This window comes from Pelophylax lessonae (assembly GCF_965119305.1).
Source record: "Pelophylax lessonae genome assembly, chromosome: 2".
Classification (NCBI taxonomy): domain Eukaryota; kingdom Metazoa; phylum Chordata; class Amphibia; order Anura; family Ranidae; genus Pelophylax; species Pelophylax lessonae.
In genome coordinates, this window is record NC_138769.1 from 364,111,249 (window position 1) to 364,132,505 (window position 21,257).

General features: G+C 47.0%; 1 protein-coding gene across 1 annotated transcript in view; it reads left to right on the forward strand.

Annotated features, from left to right (window-relative positions):
• Positions 1–315: 315 nt before the first annotated feature.
• Positions 316–21,257, forward strand: part of NFYC (nuclear transcription factor Y subunit gamma) — a 94,639-nt gene continuing 73,697 nt past the window's right edge. Inside the window, exon 1 of the mRNA XM_082247594.1 lies at positions 316–498. The gene's annotated coding sequence lies outside the window, so the exon portion shown is untranslated. The remainder of the gene's footprint in view (positions 499–21,257) is intronic.

The following is a 21,257-nucleotide window of genomic DNA, read 5'->3' on the forward strand; positions in this document are numbered from 1 at the left end:
GTCGGATAATGCCTCAGACAAACTCCGCATGCGTAGTATCATCGTCACGCCAGCAGATCAGAATATCAGCTGGATTGACATTACGTACTACTACGCATGCGCAATGCGGATGCAATTTTTGACTGGAGGCAATATTCGACGGAACACCGCTACTAAACACAGGCGCCCTCTCGACTGCACAAGTCAAACCCTATAGGCCGCAGCCCTGTAAGAAATATGACTTCGGGCTGCCTAACACCGCCCCTCGCCTTTCCTATTGGCTGCACTTCTTTTCCACGCTGGGCGTGCCCAGAGCATGAATCGCATGCGCATTCCCGCTGGTAGTGGTAATACCCTCCTCCTGTTTCCGCCATCTTGTTTCGGTTCCCGCCGGCCCCTCCCCCCTCGTCTCCCGTGGCGTTGCTGATACTGTAACGGAAGGCTCATTTTGAGGCGTATACTTTGTTGTGGCTTCGTAGTGTGGCCCTGAACGCTGTTTGTGCTCGCCGTGACTACCAGGTGAGTGAGCTGTACGGTGTGTGAGGGGGAGCTGCTCGGTGAGTGTGGTCTGTGTGTGTGTAGAGCGGCGCCGCGATCCCTCTTGGCTCAGTGAGCGGAGCTCTGAGGACTTGCCGTGTGTACCGGTCACAGGCCGCTCTCTCCCCGCCTCGGGTCCGCTCATTGGTGGAGGCCGCGGCCTGCCCGGTGTGATTGGTCGGTTAGTCCGGAAACGAGATTGTCTGGAAAGGAGGGAGAGATGATGGACCGGAGGATGGGGCATTGGTGCCTCGCACTGCTCATCCTGGTCTCCATTGTTTGGAAGGAGCGTCAGAGGATGCATAATCCTTGTATACAAGGGAAGGGGGAGAGCCCGAAGCTGCCATATTCTCTTATGAGGTCAGGGCAGGTTGGAGACATGTCTTTTCCCACCAGCACTCATAGAATGTCAGCTTCCAGATTCCTTTCATAGCCCCTAGATCCAGGTGGTTCTTGCATTTTATTTTTTTATTTCTATTTTTGGTCTAAACCTAAGAACAAAAACTAATTTTATTGTAGCTTACCTTTCCTTAGATGTGGTGGCTACCTTTTTTTTTCACTTTTATTTTTACCAGGTGATCCTGCCAGGAACACACTTCCTGTTTTAGAGTGACAACCATCATGTTTCTAGGAGGAGGAGCGTTGTCACCATAGGAAGGGTATGGGATAGGAGTATTTATATAACACCCCCATAACATAAGGGGAGGTGGTTTGTAGATGACAGATTTATAAGGAAGCAATCTTAACAGTCTGCAGAGAGCACAGAAAGTGATCAGCTCATAAAATGTCTGCCTAGATTTATAAGCCTTTTTTTTTTCTTAGGTATAACAATACTTTCTATGGTAATCAAGAACACGGGAACATGACCTCAAACTAACTGGAAGAAAATTCAAAGCTAATCTTAGAAATTATTTTACTAAAAAGATAGTTGATGCTTGGAATAAATTTACAGGGGAGGAAGCGAGACAGTCAACGATAAATGGCTTCTAACATGCTTGGGACAAGCTTAGTTCTATATTCAGACAATAAAGGTAATGAAAAAAACAGACTTTTCTATGTTATGTTTAATGGGCCAAAAGGCATAAAATAAAAAGATCTCATTGTTTACAATAACCCATCTAAGCTTAGGGGTGCCGCTCCAAGCAGAGATGGACTCTCCTATTGGTACGTAGGAATAGGGGTGCCGGCACAGGGATATCACTCATCTAGTAATGAGAAATTAGAGAAGAGAAACCTTCACTCGCCTGGCCTGACCCAGGTTGTTACGTGTGTGTGTCGCAGCCTCAGCCTGCGCTGCAAGCTAATCCGCTGACGCGTTTCACCTTTCCATCAGGGTTTAGTCATATGCCTAAGCCCCAATAGGCAGGGTGAAATGCTTCAGAGGTCGTGGCTTGCAGTGCTGGCTGAAGTTGCCACACGTACATGTAACAACCAGGCTTAGGTCTGATGAGCGGCAGGTTTTCTGTTTTAATCTTCTCTTATTGTTTACGTCTGTTTTTCTTTCCAGAGCCATTTTTTTTTTTTTTTTTGTGGGGGGAAAAAATAGCAAAAAATGAAGAAATATAGTGTATACAATTGTGACAATGGTCATATTGTATTTGAATGTTATTAAGATACCTTTCCTTTTCCATCTGCAGCCTCTGTAACTTTCTGAAAATGCAATATGGCTACCTGGAGGTGTACAGAATGCACTTAGATACAAGTCAGATTTCAGGCACTCCTTGCAAAAAAAAAAAAAAAAAAAAGTAATTCTTGTTTAGATACTTCAAATAGGAACACATCTAAAGGGATGCAGGCCCAGCAGCTTTCCTCATTAGTTTCCTGCAGCTGATTTATAATTATGAAACCACTCCCATTAGACTCAGCACAGGGGAACAAACCACAATTTATTCAGAATAACAAAAGGTAGGAATCTGCAACAACATTTGTTAAAGTCCCTGCAATGTTATAGATCACCCACAGGGGAAGCGTTTTTTCTCACCAAAAATTGAGTTACGCTTTAAGACCCCGTTCACACTGGGGCGACCTGTCAGGCGACCTGGTCGCCTGCCATAGAGAAGCTGCGGACCCGTTCTAATAGGAGCGACACAAGTCGCTCCGACTTAGAAAAAGGGTCCGGAGCTTCTTTGGGGCGACCTGCATAGACTTCAATGTTATGAAGTCCGTGCCGGCCGCTCCGAGGTCGCGGTGCGAGCTGCGCACCGCGACCTGTGAGGTCGCCCCGGCAAGTCGTATCGCCCCAGTGTGAACGGGGTCTAACAATGCTGGCAGTGTTCTACTATCGATAAGATCACCTGTGATGAATAAATGAGTTCCTGTGTCTGTATAAATTAAATGTTGGGGCGGTCTACAAAGCCCCCCGTTACATTTCTGTATTAAAAAAAAAAAGCTATGGGTGTAAATGCAACACATATGAGGTGCTTTATCCTATCAGGTGTGTTCAAAATGCACCTAGTGCAGTGATGGGCTACAACACTCCTGCACAAAACCAGCGTATGTATATCAGCGTATGTGTGTGTGTATATATATATATATATATATATATATATATATATATATATATATATATATATATATATATATATGTGTGTAGATTAATATAAACCAAAAAATATTTTTATATAATCTGTAAAATTAAGTTTTTAAGGCTTCTTTTAAAACCGGTTCAGAGAAATGCACTATCCAATGATTTACTCATGTATATCATATAAAGGAATTTAATTTTTTTTAAACATTATGGGAATATATGTTACAATACAGACAGATGCATAGATTACTTTTACACAGTGTTATATACAGACCCCATCTGAAAAGTTTTCTTTAAATGTTAACACCTGCATAATTTATCAATTATTCACCAAAAAAATGTGTCCAGACTGTAATGTCCTGTTCCAGAAGCATAATGCCAAAACGGTGAAGTGGCTTTAGGAAAGAAACAAGGTGACAGTTGGAAATTTGCCTTCAAAGATCAGCTGTGGAATACATGAAATCATCAGGAATGTTATATTCACCATCACAAGCCGATATAAAGTATGCTCCCTGAAAGCTCACAATTAGCACAAGAGTATAAGGCTGTCCATTAGGAAGTGTTAGTCCAGCTAGGGTCCACCATCCTCCCCAGGGAGAGAGGGAAGGGCCTACTGGCCCCTCTCTCCCGCTAAAGAGCCATGTTACATGCATGGACTGAAAGTTCAGACACTTCCAAGAGTGCTCCAGATTGGATTGCAAAAACGCTATCTGCAAATACTATTGTCCTTCCACAAATAGGATCCCCACAGGCCAGAAAATATAAGTGGCAAGTAGGCAGATTGATCAAAAGCTTCTAGTGTTGAAGGTATGGAATTGAGTCCAAAACACAAGTGTCCAATCCCGCCTAATACCTTACAGTCGGGCACCACCATGAAACCCACACATCACATAATTGATTTATAGTAACCTTTTGTTTACCCCCTAATATAGCATGTTATAAAACATTAATATACAGAAAACCAAAACTAACGATTAGCGTATTTAACGTAAACTATCAATTACAAAAAATGGACCAAAAACATTTCTCATTAAGGCCTGGAAGTACAGTGGCCTTTAATTCAGACAAACATATAGTGGTGTTTTCTCAAATTTCACTGCAGAAGTGAAAGCACCCTTTAAAATAAGCCCTGCTCATTGTAGCTGAATGTATTGCTGACCTATTCATTGTGAAATCTAGCTGCAGGAATTCTGAGGTAATTTAAAGAATAGGTTCACCTAAAAAAAATGCCCTTTTTTATTTTATTTTTTTGCAGGTAAAAATATTGCATAATCTTCATGTATTTTTTTTTATTTGTATAGCATTGCATCTGCCATCAGTAGATCGCAGGTGCAATGTCAGATTCTTGCAGGCTGTCAGTACATTTTCTGCCTTTACCTCCCATATGGGCAGGCAGTTACTGAAGACTAGAAAGCTCAAAGTGATCCTAAAGTTTCATATTATTTTGTTTGGTTAAAATTAACAAACGTGTTATACTTGCCTGCTCTCAGAAGTGGTGGTTTTGCACAGAGCAGCCCAGATCCCCCTCTTTTCAGGTCCCTCGCTGTCGCTCCTGGCTCCAGCCGATTGCCCCCACAGCAAGCAGCCTTCTATGGAGGCACCCAAGCCACTGCTCTGTGTGTCCATTCAGGCACAGAGCCACAGTTCCGCCCCGCCAAAAACAAGTAAAATCTCCTGCGCTCAAGTGTTGCATTATATGGAAGGCTGTGTTGCTGGCATCTAGGCACTTGCTGCCCTCTCAGGACGATGGGCATCAGTATGTACTAAAAACATAAAAAAACAAGAAAAAGGCACACCGACATAGTGAAATATCATAAGACATTTATTGGAAAATTCAAAGGAATGCTAGAGGCTCTAATGAAGAGGGTTCTCCCTTGAAACGCGTTGGCCTTATCAGCACGGACGCCTTCCAGTCGTCCTGCATCTCTCTCCTGGAGCTCTCCTAAATTGCAAAAGGAGTTCTTATATGCATGTTTTTCAGCACAAATTTGTGAGTATAATTTATAGCATTCATTTTAATTTTCCAATACATTTTTTATGATATTGCACTAGGTCACTGCTCCTTTCTCTTGTTTTTATTTTTTTTTAGTTCCGCCCTGCCACCTGTCTCCTCATTGGCTCACTGAATTTGACAGCAGCGGAAGCTAATGGTGCCTGCTGCTGGGTCTTACCAGTCAGGAGGGAGAGTCTTGGACAGCCGAGTCTCTTGTGCAACATCGCTGGATCTAGATGGGGCTCAGGTAAGTATGAGAGGCTGCTGCATGCATAGAATGCATTAGGATAAAAAAAAAAACTACCTTTAGAACCACTTTAATGGACTACAAGAGCACTTGCCAGCACCCTCACATTTTAATGAGAACTACAAACAATCAGTTGTAAAAGGCTGGTGGTACTTTTAAGCATTCATTTACAGGACTCTGAGTAACATGGCCGTGCTGTGTTCAAGTTGTGACAGTGGGTCCAGGGAGAAGATCTTCAGCCCAAACAAAAGATTTCCCAGCACGCTTATCTGCCAGCCTGCAAAAAAAACAAATTGTGATGTCTGTTGCCATTCCATGTGTACCTCACTGCGAAGGCTAGTTACTAATTTTTTGTTCAGAAGATCCCCAACCCGTCGTCACAAGGAGGAAATGGATTGGGGGAGAGGAGGCAGATGCTCAGCATGTTGCACCATAAATATGTGTGTAATATAGAGAAAGGTGAACTTTATCCTTTGTTCTTTCCCCCTTCCAGAACACCTGCTCATGTGGTAATGAGAGATTAAAAAGCTATTAAGTCACTGTGGAAAGTGGTGAGCTGGGTAGCTTAGAAGTCAACATCAATGACAGAGTTTCAGCTGTAAATTGAGGATGATTTGCTTTACAGTGCCTGCAGCTACCGAGGTCAGTAGGGGATTTTTTTAAAGCTGTCCCATAAGACTTTTGGGTGAAGCTCCACTTTAATGCCTGAATGTAGTTTACATGTTCGTAAAACAGCACATATCATTGCAGTTACTTGTATTCAGATTAAATATATACCTGGATACAAAATCTGCAACTCCGCTTTTGAGTGCAGCTTTTTGTTTTTCATGCACTATTCAGTGCACTTTGCTTCTTCTTGTGATTAGCCACAAGTTTGACACTTCAAGTATTTTTATAGCAGAACTGCAAGCACTGCAGATTACCTATACTACTATTTCAAACTGATTTTGTCCGTACCTCATCCCATTCAGGACTGGTGACTATTATTTTTGCTTTGTGTTGCACCAATAGGTCATTGGAGCCATCAACTTGGTGTAGATCACCGTTTGTGTGCATTAAATACTGTGGCTCGATGAAGGGCCCACATTTGTGGCACCTATATTCCCGAGATATCTGTATATCTGTTGTAAACTTTGAAGATTATTTTCTCGACTATACCTATAGCAACAGAGGTGAATTCGGTCTTGGGTTAGAGTTTTTGCTCTGTTTAGCATATGTAGACATTTTAGTGTGCATAGTCTAGGCACAGATTCAGGGCTCTTGCACATGGATGTCTAAAAATGCCATGTTTTTAGCTATTAGGGCTGTTTAAAAAAAAAACACGCAAACGATTGCTTTTAATGAGCCTTGCTGTATATAAGACCCACCCCCAAGAAAAGCTAGAATTATTTACATGCCTATGCTCTCATTTTACTATACAGCCCATTCTTGCGTTTTAATGCAGGAATTTTCTGCCAGGAATCTTATGTTCACATGTCAGTACCATGTGCTAGTAACCTTAAGAAAAAAAACAAACTGAGGACCTGTTAGGTGCATTCTCCAAATACAAGGTTTGATGTATATGTTCTTTGGTGCAGTTGTGAATCTTGACATTCTGTATTGGTAAAATCCAGTTTTCAGTATTCTCTCAAGACAGTCATGAAATCTGCAGTTAATTTTGAATTAATTTGAAGAAAAAAATGTTAACTTTTAAAAAAAAAAAGTTACTACTTCAATACAGTGCACTTTCACCCCAGGCCAATTTTCAGTGACAATTGCGCGGTCATGCTACACTATACCCATATGAAATTTTTATCACTTTTTTTCACGCAAATAGAGCTTTTTTTGGTGATATCTAATCACCACTAAGTTTATTTCTTACAAAAAGAAAAGACAGAAAAGTTTGGAAAAAAAAAGTTTCTTATTTTCTGTGCGTAAATTTTGAAAATAAGTAATTTTTCTCCTTCACTGATAGGCTGCACTGCCCGAGGAGGAGGTACTAATATGCCACACTGAGGGGCGACACTGGGCACTGTTTTTGAGCTTTTCTGTAAACGGGGCACTGATGATCAGTGCCCTTATTACCTTTTCTAGGTTCCCCTTGAGGAGGAGCCGCTGATCGGCTCTCTTCACCACACTGACAGTGTGAGGAGAGCCGATAAATAGCACTTCCTCATTTACATGTGACCGGCTGTGATTGGACACAGCCGATCACATGGGTAAAGAGCCAAATCATTGTCTCTTTACCAAGATTGGGTTCGCGCCGCATCCTAGTCATGACGGCGTCCCAAAAAAGTAGCTGTTCCGCTCCGCCATCGATTGACAGTGGGCGGTGGGAAGTGGTTAAACAAACAGTTTCCCTTTTTTTAATTTTATCTGCACCAGCAGTTTTGTAGTGTGGTGTTTTTTATTTTTATTTTCCCCCTGACACATTCAACATGCATAATACTGCAGTATAAATCTCAGTTGTAGAAAAAAAACGAATAACGGTGCGCTGAGGTCAGTATCAAATAATAATAAACACTTTATTAAAATAAGCAGCACACTTACATTGAAGTTAGCACATAAAAACATGGATAGGAAACACCTGAGACTAAGCAGCTGTAATCATTATGAGGCTGTAGGCATCATCAAGAAAACAGACCGAAGATGACAGGAAGCTATCCAGCTCAAAGTATGGATATAAGTGGTGTCGTTCTAGGCTGCACGTGAGGATGACAGCTGTCAAAATGCCTGGTGGATTTGAAGAAGAGGGCAAAGTAACCTGGAAACCTGTCATGAACACCCCCTCTGACATCCACCAGGCATTTTGACAGCTGTCCTCTTCGTGTGCAGCCTAGAATTCTATCGCTAATATCCATACTTTGGGCTGGATGGCTCCCTGTCATCTTCAGTCTGTTTACTCAGTAATGCCTAGAGCCTCAAACTGATTACAGCTGCTTGGTGTCAGGGGTTCCCTATCTGTGCAGTTTCATGCTAACTTTAATGTAAGTGTGCTGCTTATTTTAATAAAGTATTTTTTATTTGATACTGACCTCTGCGTCCTGCTATTAATTTTCTTCTACATTGAGGTGATCCTATTCTTACCCAGATCTTTTGCGGGAGCTGCAGAGGTTCCAGTCTCGGTCCATTCTCCTGTTTAGCCATCCATCCAGTTGCCTCATCCATTCCTCTACCCTGTTGATGGATTCCAAGGGACTTTGCATATCTCCTAGGAGCGCAGTATGTACTGTGTACACTTTGGATTTGAAAATCAGTTGTGTGGCTTTGGCTTTTTCTCCCTTTTTTTTTTTTTTTTTCCATCTGTCATCAGGCCAGTAGCAGACCACCTGTGCCCCCACTCTAGAAGAATGAATACAGGGGGCAAAGGAAACGGCAGCATTATCTGTCTGAGGGTGAGGGTAGTGCTAAATGCACTAGCTGATTTAAATATACTAACAAAATTATGCTAAACTCCAGCTCACACTTTATCAGTTGCAGCAAACCTATTTTTTTTTTTTTTTTTTTTAGGGTAAAGGTTTTATATGAATGATCATTGTAAGCACCTCTGCCAGAGTTAATTTGTCTCCACCCTATAAACATACATCTGGAAGAGAGCTTGTTCTTTTGAGAAACACTTACTGGCTGGACCACCAGATGAAAATAGAAGAAATAAAGCCTTTAAAAGAAACCTAATGTACCATCGCATCTAAGAATTGGTGTTTGCTTTGGTTTTAATACTGCTTTAACCACTCAACAGGACTAGTAAGTTAAAGGTTTTTCTTGCACAGGGTTCTTTTACTTCCATTTTCACCAAGTGGTGTTGGGGGTCAAAGAAACAACATGTAAACTTTATAATGCAGAATAGAGAAGCCCCTTGTACTAGCTGTTCCCTCAACAAAACTGCATCTATAAATGAATGAGACAAATATTTTTATTCAGCTACCTAGCCTCCATTCATAAAGTGCTTATGGGTGTGGGAACCAATAGTATCTAAATGCACATGGCCATGCATGCTGCTGCCTATTGAATTCAGGGCCTGCCGGGTCTGTTACCTCGCGCCCAGCCTTCTCAGATAATGAGGTTGACATTTCTACCTCCCCTGCCACACAAGATAAGGCGCTGGTGGATGCACTGGCTGTTTTTGTGCGAGACATCCTGCAATTTGGAGGACGCAGCGGCTGCTGCGACTGTGGCGCAGGTTGAGTTTGCACTCGCATGCCATCCGGACTGGAAATTATTTTTCCCTTCCCAGCTTATTTAGCTAGCATGCTCATAAAAGAATGGGACGGTCCCAGACGTTCCCCTGGGGTGTCTAAGCGGCTTGCTAGACGTTACCCTTTTGAGGAGTCTCTGGTAAAGAAGTGTACTCCCTGGTGAGATCTGCACTGAGAACAGTCTTTACGATTGCCTTTGCCACGCAGACTCTGCCTGATGGGCAGAGTTCCAATGCAGTGACTTGGTGAGGAGCAAGTCCCTCCTGCCTTGGGGGAGCTGTTGGACCAGCTGGCGCAGGGGCTGCAATTTGTTTGCGATGCCGCGCTGGACATGGCTTCTTCATTGGGTCACCTGTCGGTTACGTCAGTGTTTTATCCGGCGTATACTTGGCTGAAGTATTCGTCTGCGGATAAAACTTCTAAGAAGGCTCTCCCTTTTTACTTGCAAAAGAGGATCGCCTGTTTGGCGCTGCCCTGGATGACATTGTATTCGGTCTCACGGGGGGGGGGGGTGTAGAGTACTTTTCTTCCACAGCCTAACGGGGGTCAGGACCCTAGTCGGCGATAAGGTCCTTTCTTTTCAGCTTACAACCAGTTTCTTCGTCCCTCGTGGACAATCGAAGCAAAATCCTTCAAGACTTCTTCGGGGGGCTCCAAGCAATCCTGGTCTGGCAAACAAAAGATTGTTTTTTTTCCAGCCCTGCAGACAAGGCCTACTCGGCCTGAAGGTGCGTCCTCACCCGTATCTGGGGTGGGGGGGCGTCTTTGCCGGTTCTCTGACCTGGCCTGGCCTTGATCCCAGACAGCTTGGTTCAGGAGGTCATGCAGTCCAGTTACAAGATAGAGTTTCGATAAGTTTCTCTGGTAAGGTTTTCCCTCCCAATGTACATCTGTCCCCGGATCGCATTGCTGGCGCTCTCTGGGGCAGTACAGGATCTGGTTCAACAAGGCTGGACCTGATGGCCCTGGATGGTTCCGTGTAAATCAAAAATTCAAGATGGTATTGGTTTGCACAATGTTGGTTTCCCTACATCAGGGGGATTCCTGGCCTCCATAAACATCAAAGATGCCTACATTCACATACCGTTATGTGCAGGACACCAACGGGTTCTCCGTTTTTTGCCATGGGAGAGGATTACTATCAGTTTGTGGCGTTACCCTTTGGTCTCGCCTCTGCTCCTCGGATCTTCACAAAGGTGTTGGCTCAGGTCCTGGTGCTGTTGCAACAGCGGGGTGTATCGGTTCTGGGTTCCTGGCCGATCTGCTTCTCCTTGCGGTGTCCCCTACAGTGCTGACAACAAATTTGTAAGTTGCCATGAGAACTCTGGAGGAGATCGGGTGGGCTCTGAACCTTCAGAAGTCGTCCCTGGTCCCTTCCATGAGACTGGACTATCTGGGCCTGACTTTGGCCAGGGTGTTTCTCCCTCCGGAAAAACTCTTGAAACTTCAGACTACGGTTCAGCTGTCCAGCACATGGATGTCCCTTTGAACATGCATGCAAGTTCTGGGACTGATGGTGTCGTCTTTTTGAGGCGGTCCCTTTTTGCTCAATCCCTCACGAGGATCCTCCAGAAGGCAATCTTTCTCAAATGGAACTAGAATCCAAACTCTCTGGACATTCGGATCCAGCTGAGCCAGGTGACTAGGGAGTCCCTGATCTGCTGGCTTTGGTCCCCGATGTCCAAGCAGGAAATCCTTCCTCCCCCTTATAAAGGACAATTGTCACCATGGATGCGAGCCTGTCCGAGTGGGGAGGAGTCCTTGGCAGGTTCTCTGCTCAGGAAGTATGGTCCCTGGAGGAATCCAGGTTAACAATCCATGTCCTGGAGCGGAGAGCGATCCAGCTTTGCCTAGTTCACTGGACCGGGCACCTGCAGGCTGTCCAGTGCGCATTCAATCTGACTATGCCATGGCTGTGGCTTATGTCATTTACTAAGGGGACACCAAGGCCTTGGAAGTGACAGGCATTCTTTGTTGGGCAGAGCGTGTTGTTCCATCTCTCTCTGCTGTTCACATTCCAGGTGTGGAAAATTGGCAGGCAGATTACCTCAGTAAACAGGCCTTGGATGCAGGGGAATGGTCCCTACATCTGGAGGTGTCCAGCAGTTGTGCCTTCGTTGGGGCGCTCCAGATGTGGATCAGTTGGCGTTGCATCAACAGGATAGTGCAGAGTTTTGTGGCTTGCCCCCTGGGACCCTCTGGCAGATGCACTGGTGGCACCATGGCAGTCAGTATCAGCTGCTTGTCTGCCTTTCCTCCTCTCAAGTTGCTGCCAAGACTTCTTCGCAGGATCGAGGCGGAAGGGATTCCGGTCATTCTTGTTGCTCCGGACTGGCCTCGCCGAGCTTGGTACGCCGAACTGGTCAGGCTAGTAGTCGTAGACACTCCTTGGAGACTTCCTCTCAGGGAGGATCTATTGTCTCAAGGGCCAATCTTCCATCCTGCTTTACGGTCGCTGGCTTTTTAGGCTTGGCTGTTGAAAGCCAGGTGCTGAAGGACAGGGGATTGTCTGCTTCAGTGATGCCCACTCTGCCTAAAGCGAGGAAAGCGTCTTCTAGGAAGATTTATCATCCTACAAGAAAAGCGTATATTGTGTGGTGTGAGTCTTTGGGCTTCCCTGCGAAAATTCAGGATGCCCTTCGCCGAAAATCGAAAATTACTTTCTCTTACGTCCTCCGACAGTCGCCGCCTCTTCATATTCGTCACATATGGGGTATTAGACTTTGCTCCGAAGGTTTTAACATATCCCACCCTCAAGGGGTGGTCCCCTCAGTCAATACCCTCCTACTTCCTGCAACCATATCTCAGTTTCAATGTCTAGCTTGTCAGGAGTGGCTGGCTCTCTGTGCTGGGGCTTTGTGCCCCAGACTCTTTCTTCTTTTTTGATTTTTTGTTTGAGTTTTCTCTCTACCTTTACTTAGCTGTTCTTTTTGTCAGCGTTAGTTAGTTCTTCGGATGAAGAGGATCATGCGGGCTGGGTCTCGGGCTGATCCCCCCTGGTCGCAGGTCGTGGGTCAGTGGCTTCCCAGCCTGCCATCGAGCGTTCAGCCAGGTAACGCTCCTGGCACAGTGAACGACCCATCCCTGTTCGGTGCAGGGATGCTTGGTGAGGTGGCTACCTTACTGGACGCTGTGCGGTTTCTTAACCCCCATTCTGTGCGTCTTGTATGCGACTCTCCCTGCCTCATGTGCAGCGGCTTGTTCGCCTGTGCGAGTCCCCCACGCCATTGTGAGGTAAGTGTATCTATGTGGGGACCTGTCTGTCTGGGGGGGTGTCAGTCTGGGACTGTGTAACCTGCCTCTGTTCACACTGTTTGTCTCCCTATCACTCGGCTGCATGCTGTGGGCTGCAAGGGGGGGGAGCTGTGTGACACTGTGTGTGTCAGCCTTGTCAGTGTGAGAAGCTGTGTGCTGTGGGGCATGTTTGGGCACTATGCAGCGATCGCTGCGGCGATCTGACATGTTTTTTTATAATGACGTGTGCATTACTGTACTGTGGAGCGGCGGTTTCGGCGCCAAACGGCGCCATTTTGCCTACTCTCGCTCCGGCCGCATGTTCTACATGCATGGCGGCCATTTTCTTGTAGCCTCACATAGGCTTTCATAGAGCGCCCTGGCAGCATCACTTCCTCTTCTCCAGGAACACCGATCGAGGCAGCAGCAGCGGCGAGGGTCTCCTCAGGTTATATCCTTCCTATCCATTGCCTGTGTCAGTTTTTATTGTCCCTGTGGGGGTCTCATTGTGCTTGTGTGTGGTGCGGTGGGCTGCGCTCGCCGCGCTTGTTAAAGGGGCAGTTAACCCTTTCTTATCCAGCATTTGTAATAGGGGCAATGGATTCTCAGGAGGGCAAATTTCCTACCGCCTTGGTGGAAAGCCAGGGGACCGCTGTTTCCCCCCCAGGGGGGGATTTAGCCACTATTGTGGCTGGCCTTGCTGCTCAGGTGCAGATGCTGGTGGCTGCTCAATCTACTAAAAGACCCAGAGTTTCTCTTTCCTCTGATTCTGAGGGTGAAGGTGATGGGGCTGTTATAGCGGGGGCCTCCTTATCGGGGTCCCGCTCCTCCCTGGATCTAGTGGGGTCCGAGGTGGAGGTTGAAGTTGAAGGGGTTGATAATTCTCCCCCTGGCTCGCCTGAAGAGCTTGCAATCATGGATGAATTGATTGCTTCCATAAAACAAACGCTGCGTTTGCAGGATGAAGTGTGTCCCCCCGCTGCCTTGGCTGCTTATGGGACGCAGAGAAAACGCAGGACGCCGCAGGTTTTTCCCTGCAATGATGATTTTCAGCGCGCTGTTAAGGAACAATGGCGCAATCTGCGCAAACCTTTTGCTGTACCAAGTAGGTTCAAGCTGCGTTATCCTTTCTCGCCTTCCACTGATGAAAGGTGGTGTGTGCCACCCCCAGTGGATCACGCAATTGCGGTTTTAAACAAATCCACTGCGATTCCTGCAGAGGATTCCCCTGTGTTCCGTGATGCCACGGATAGGAGATTGGAGTCTCTTGCCCGTCATACTTATTCTGTTACGGGTTCTATGCTTAAGGCTCTGTTTGCCTCTCTCATGGCGGCCCAGGCGGTCGCAAGTTGGACGCAGATGCTTAGGCGCGTCCTAGTGGCCGATTCGGCCTCGCCGGCGACCCTGGATTTGGTGGATCAAATCCACCAGGGTGTCATGTATCTGTGTGATGCGTACTTGGACCTAGTCCCGTTGGCTGCACGTGTGCACAGCGTGGCGGTGTTGTCTCGCCGCCTGGTTTGGTTGAAATGTTGGTCGGTGGACCAGTCTTCACGTAAGACCTTAGCCAATCTGCCTTATGATGGGTCTCGCCTTTTTGGGGAGTCCTTGGATGTGTTGATTAAGGGGATCACCGGAGGTAAGAGCACTCTCTTGCCCCATATCCCCAAGGCTAAGGGGGCTTCTGGGAAGAAGCATGCTAATTTTCGGCCCCCTCAGGGGTCCTTTCGTGCCTTTCGGTCGCACTACAAGGGCAAACCGTTCAAAGGTCAAGGCTCTCAGAAGAAGCCCTGGTCTGGAAAACAGAAATCCGGTCAATCCGGATCCGCAGCCCATAACAGTGAGGCCTGAAGGGGCGCCCTCACCCAGTTTTGGGGTGGGGGGACGCTTGCTCGGTTTTCTTCAACCCTGGTTGGCCCGCGTGCGGGACAGATGGGTTCAGGAGATCGTTCGATCTGGTTACAAGATCGAGTTTCTCTCTCGGCCGGAGAGCAGATTTTTTTCCCTCAAATCTTCAACTGTCTCCAGAGCGTTTACGGGACCTGCACCTGGCGGTGCGGGACCTGAGGGCTCAGGGAGTGGTAGTTCCGGTGCCTCATCGGGACAGATTTCGGGGGTTTTATTCCAATCTGTTCACCGTGCCCAGAAAGGAGGGCAAGGTTCGTCCAATTCTGGACTTGAAGGCTCTGAACCGCTCTGTGCGGGTTCGCTAGTTCCGCATGGAATCCCTGCGGTCGGTGGTGGCTGCCCTGGTTCCGGGGGAATTCATGGCCTCCATCGATTTGAAGGATGCGTATCTTCACATCCCCATTTTCGAGGGTCACCAGAGGTACCTTCGATTTGCCATTGCGGAGGATCGCTACCAGTTCGTGGCGTTGCCCTTTGGTCTCGCCTCGGCTCCGCGGGTCTTCACCAAGGTGCTTGCACCGGTTCTGGCATTATTGAGGGCCCAGGGCATTTCTGTCCTGGGGTATCTGGACGACATTCTGGTTCGGTCTGCGACCAGCCAGGGTCTGGAGAAGGACCTGTCTGTCACGATGCAAACTCTGGAAAATTTATCGTCCAACCAAACTCCTGCAAAGTCGACACTGAGTCCGTCGGTTCGTCTTCCCTACCTGGGAATGATTCTGGACTCGGTGCAGGCGAAGGTCTTCCTGCCGGAAGACAAACTCAGAACTCTTCAGGAGGAAGTCAGGTCCCTCAGGGACGTTCCGCACTCGTCTCTGCGGACGTGCATGAGATGTCTGGGATTGATGGTCTCGGCCTTCGAGGCGATTCCCTTCGCCCAGTTTCACACGCGGGGTCTCCAAGCGGAAATCCTGTCCATGTGGGACGGGCGACCTCAATCTCTGGATCTTCAAATCTCGTTGAGTCATCGCACCAGAAGAGACCTTCTGTGGTGGCTCCAGTCCCCGATGGTGTCCGGGGGCAAGTCGTTTCGTCCTATCTCGTGGACGGTGATCACCACGGACGCCAGCCTGTCGGGCTGGGGTGGTGTTCTGGGCGTTCTGTCCGCCCAGGGAACTTGGTCGGAGGGGGAGTCTTCCCTTCCGATCAACATTCTGGAATTGCGTGCGATAAATCTCTGTCTTCATCGCTGGACGGACCGGCTGCAGGGCTGCCCGGTTCGGGTGCAGACGGACAATGCCACGGCGGTGGCCTACATCAACCACCAAGGGGGCACCAGGAGTGCCCGAGCGGCTCGAGAAGTGGCCGGCATTCTGTCTTGGGCCGAGACTCATGTCCCGGCGATAACGGCGGTTCACATTCCAGGGGTGGAGAACTGGCAGGCGGACTGAGTCGCCAGACCCTGGATCAGGGGGAATGGTCTCTCCACCCGGCTGTCTTCCAGATGTTGTGCGCGAAGTGGGGTCTTCCAGATGTGGACCTGTTCTCGTCTCAACAACAAGGTTCGTGGCAAGGACGCGCGACCCTCGGGCAGACGCGTCGGACGCGTTAGTGGCCCCGTGGCATCAGTACAGGCTGATGTACGCGTTTCCACCGATTCAGTTGCTGTCCAGGTTCCTTCGCAGGTTACACTCGGAACGCAGCACGGTGATTCTTGTGGCACCGGACTGGCCTCGCCGGTCCTGGTACGCAGACCTCGTGAATCTGGCGGTCGACGCCCCGTGGCGTCTGCCTCTTCGAGACAATCTCCTGTCTCAAGGACCGATATACCATCCTGCTTTAGTCGCTGGCTTTGACGGCCTGGCTGTTGAGACCGATGTCCTGAAGGAGAAGGGTCTCTCCCCAGAGGTCGTTCATACTTTGATCAACGCGAGGAAGTCTTCCTCGGGGAAGGTTTATTGCCGTACTTGGAAGGCCTATTTTGCCTGGTGTGAGTCCAGGGGGTTTTCACCCCGCACGTACTCTGTTTCCCGAGTGCTGTCCTTCCTTCAAACGGGTGTCGATCAGCGTTTGGCGCTGGCTACGATAAAGGGTCAGGTGTCTGCGCTGGCCGTTCTGTTTCAACGTCCCGTGGCTTCCAACTCCTTGGTTGGCACTTTTGTTCAGGGAGTGCGGCATCTGGTTCCTCCTAGGAGGGATCCTCTGCCCCCTTGGGACTTGAATCTCGTTCTATCTGTGTTACAACGTGCTCCTTTTGAACAGATCAGGGAGATCTCGTTGTCTGTTGTCCAAAAAGGTCGCCTTTTTGGTTGCGATCACTTCGGCTCGCAGAGTGTCGGAGCTGGCGGCTTTGTCCTGCAAGTCTCCGTATCTGGTTGTTCATTTGGATAAGGTGGTCTTGCGACCTAATCCTTCTTTTCTTCCGAAGCGAGTTTCGGAATTCCATCTTAATGAGGATATTGTCTTGCCTTCGCTGTGCGCGAAGCCTAAACGTCCAAAGGAGGTGAGATTACATTCTTTGGATGTTGTTCGGGCGATAAGGGTTTACCTTAAATCGACTGAGTCTTTTCGAAAGACGGACTCCTTGTTTGTTCTTTCAGAGGGTCCTCGGAAGGGCATGGCGGCGTCGGCCTCTACCATCGCCAAGTGGATCAGGCAGACCATTGAACAGGCCTATGCTTTGCAGGGGAAGGTTCCCCCTGTGCCTGTGAAGGCGCACTCTACTAAATCTCTGAGTACGTCTTGGGCCTGTCGTCATGGGGCTTCTGTAGCCCAGGTGTGTAAGGCGGCGACTTGGTCGACCGTGCACACTTTCACGAAATTCTACAAAGTAGATGTTCAGGCATCGGCGGATGCTTCCTTTGGCCGCAAGGTTCTTAGTGCGGCAATTCCCTAGGGTCCCTTGTTGGGGACCTCTGGCTGTTGGGATAAGTTTTTTTATCCCCTGGTTATTTGTCTTTTTCCTGGGTTGTTGCTCCTGTTGAGCAATTATTTTTCCTGTAGCCCAGCTGGTTTCCTTCCTTTGGTAAGGTTCCTTTCTTTGATGCGGAGACTGCGTTGCCTTTCGGCGCGGATGCGTTTCCCACCCCTCATGTTTGCACTGCTTTGGGACGTCCCCATATGTGACGAATATGAAGAGGCGGCGACTGTCGGAGGACGTAAGAGAAAACTGAATTTTTGTAAAATCTTACCTGTAAAATTCCTTTCTCTGAGTCCTCCGACAGTCGCCGCCCCCGCCCCTCTTTTGGGGTTTGGTTGTATACTCTACTGCTATTCCACTGAAACTGAGATATGGTTGCAGGAAGTAGGAGGGTATTGACTGAGGGGACCACCCCTTGAGGGTGGGATATGTTAAAAGCTTTAATGTTAACATATTCTGTTGCCTAGCTACTCCTTCGGAGCAAAGTCTAATACCCCATATGTGACGAATATGAAGAGGCGGCGACTGTCGGAGGACTCAGAGAAAGGAATTTTACAGGTAAGATTTTACAAAAATTCAGTTTTTCCCCCCCAAAACTTGTGGGATTAACATTCCCGCATGCCGGCTCCTCCATGTCAGAGAGAATAGTTGATAATTTAGATGTGGCACATTGATATCCAGAAAAAACAAGCCACCAGTGGCTCGAGAGAACATGCTGGGACTTGTAGTCCTGCAACCATTGGAAACTGATGTTGAAGGCTATACTGTCCCTATAATCATTAGTCATTTAACAGGAAATCATAAAATGTAGCTAATTACACCAATGAGCATACTTGTCACTGATATGATGAGAGGGAGACGCAGTCAGCCAGATTACCTTCCCCAGCACAGAGCGCACATGAAGGGATGAGGTCTGTGGAACCATTCTGGAATAGACGTGGAGGACGAGGAAGATCCTCCACTCTGCATTCTGGGTCCTCTCCTTTGGACGTCACTGGTGCTAGACGCCAGTCAGCTGGCCATCCTAGCAATCAGTGTAGCTCACACTAAAGCAGATGCCTCTTTTGGCCGCAAGTTTTGCAGGCTGCTGTTTGGAGGGCTTTTTGGCCTTCTTGAGGGTGTTTACTGTTTGTTTCAGGTGGACTTCATCTTGCTGTTCTGATGAGCACAAACACTTATGCATGAAAGAAATGTCAGAATTGGCCTGGAGTTCACAAGTAGAGTTCCAAGTTGAGCCTAACTAGCCTTAAGTGGTGGTTCACACTAATGCGATCACAGACATTGCATATGATTCGGAGCGCACTGCTCCTAAAATCACATGCGATGTCTGTGCGGTGCAAATTCAGCCATACAGTTTGTATGGCTGAATTTGCACCGCAATCGCAGTGAACTCGCACAGGACCCTTTTTTTTTTTTTTTTTGGTCCGCGGCAGAATCTGATCGCATGGTGGTTCACACCAGTGTGATCCGATTCATGTGCGAAATGTCAGATCGCACTGTGATATGCGATCTGATCTGGGGGTGTCATTAACCTTGAATTGACACCCCCAGCGTATCGCATATGGCAGTGTGAACTGCCTGTTCTGCGGATGCGTTGCGGGAACTCACAGTATATTCGCAGTGTTCCCGCATCGCAATAGTGTGAACCGGGACTAAAAATGTCCCCTTCCCTCTTAACACCTACAGTATGCCAACTAACTTTTGTTAAAAAAACAAAAGTTTGATCCTGTGTCAGCCAGCGGCAGCTGTCGGTGGGAGGAAAGAGCACTCATGAACAGCTGGTAAAACCTGGAGCTTTAATATCATCCAAAGGGCTCCCATTTTCCAGCCATGTTCGGCACGCCCTCCTTTCCCCTGTGGCTGACACAGGGGAGCTGGATCACATGATTTGACCTGAAGAAAAAAATTGGTAAGTAGTTTTTACACCTGTTAAGGCGAGAACTTGTGTGCGATTTTTCTGATGGTGTGTACACAACTTTCTACAGCCGAGTTCCGATCTTCTGAACGAAGATGTCCGAAGAGTCAAGTTCTAAAATGTTTCGCGTACGGAAACTGAAAAAATGATTTTTACTTCATGTGTACCTTTTTTTTGTATGTGAAAAATCGGAAACAAGACTGCACATGATCAGAAACGATTAAACACCAAAAGGCCTTTGTCATATGAGAATTTTCATACAAATTTTTCTTTTATCGAATCCGATTTGATGTGAAACGAGGAAAATCGGATGATCGTGTTTCCCCCATTTTAGTCAGCATAGATGTTAGGAGGGGGACATGTTTGAGACTACGTTTGGGCTGGAATTCTGCTTTACCGTATATGTTAACTATAATCCCCATGAGTTGCTGTTTTTGACCTGCTAAATACCATTGCAAGTGTTTTTTTATTATGTTAAACAAATGCAAAAAAATATAATTGATTACACACAACTTCTGGTTGGACGCCCTTTTTCCTTAGGACACCTATCATAGTTCCCAGCTTTCTCTGTGGGCTACAAAACACTGTTACGTAGTCCTTTCTTAGGGTGATAATGCTGCTCCGTATGATGATCACCCTAGGGGGGGCAGTAAGTGAGTTGGGGCCCTTTCACACAGGCGGACCGTTCAGATCCGCCTGTCAGTTTTTTTGGCGGATCTGAATGGTCACCCTATGCATCTCTATGGGGCTTCGGATGTCAGCGGAGACATGTCCGCTGACATCCGATCTGTCAAATCTGGACGGATGGAAACCGTATTTTCCGTCTGTCCAGTGGATCGGATGAGAGCGGACAGACGGTCCGTTCACATCCGATTCCCCCATAGAGATGCATGGGGACCTGACAGCTGTGTCTCCGCACACAGATCGATCCCTGCTGAGAAAGTCCGTCTGACGGGCTCCAAGTGTGAACGGCCCTTAATTAGGATTAGGAGTTTAAAATAAAGGAAAAGTGTGAGCTGCAATACAATAAAATGTTTTATTTTAGATCTACCAAAGTAAAAACTGACATGTCTATTTTAAGGCTACCCATAGAGCCCAGAAAGTGCTTGCCAGACTCTTAAGTGATTCATCTAATGACCCTTTCTTTATGACTTTTTTGGGGTTTTTTTTTTTTTTTTTGCATTTCAGTAAAGGGAAGAACGGATAGATATGCCAAAATATTTCTTGTAGAAATGTGAATGTGGCTAAAAATTCTACTACTGATTTGAATGTAGTGAAGAGAAGTATCTGCAGCGAAGTGGGTAGACTTTCGAACAAATTTGTTAACTTTGCCCTGAATGAGTAAAATACAGGTTTGCTTTAACACTGCTAAGTCTTTTGTCTCTGGTTATCAAGAGTGGGCACAGTTAAGAATAGGATGTCGCTACTCCTACCACTCCCAGGACCAGCCCCATGCCATTTTATGTTAGACAAATAAATAGGATATTTGACATGGGTGTTAGATGGAATGCTCATGTCCAAATACATATCATGAACATGAAACTGAATTGCATGTTAAACAGGGCTGGCCAGATTTGAATGTTTCTGTAGGAATAGCAACATTATGATGTAAATGCCTTATTTAATCCTGAAACTAAAACAGGATTTGTTTTCTAGCCATCTCTTTCATGTGTGGCCAATTTTTCAAAGCATAATGCACTTGCAACTGTCCTAAAGAATTCATATTTTAGATGCTCTTCATAGTTTGCAATCCCTGTCTTTATGCCTACTCCTTTTCTAACATGGGAATAGTCATATTAGGCCTAACGTGCTGTTTGTTGCATGATGCCTAGCACGTGGGTGTGTCCTGTTTTTTGTTTTATTTTTTAAGGGGCTGCCTAAC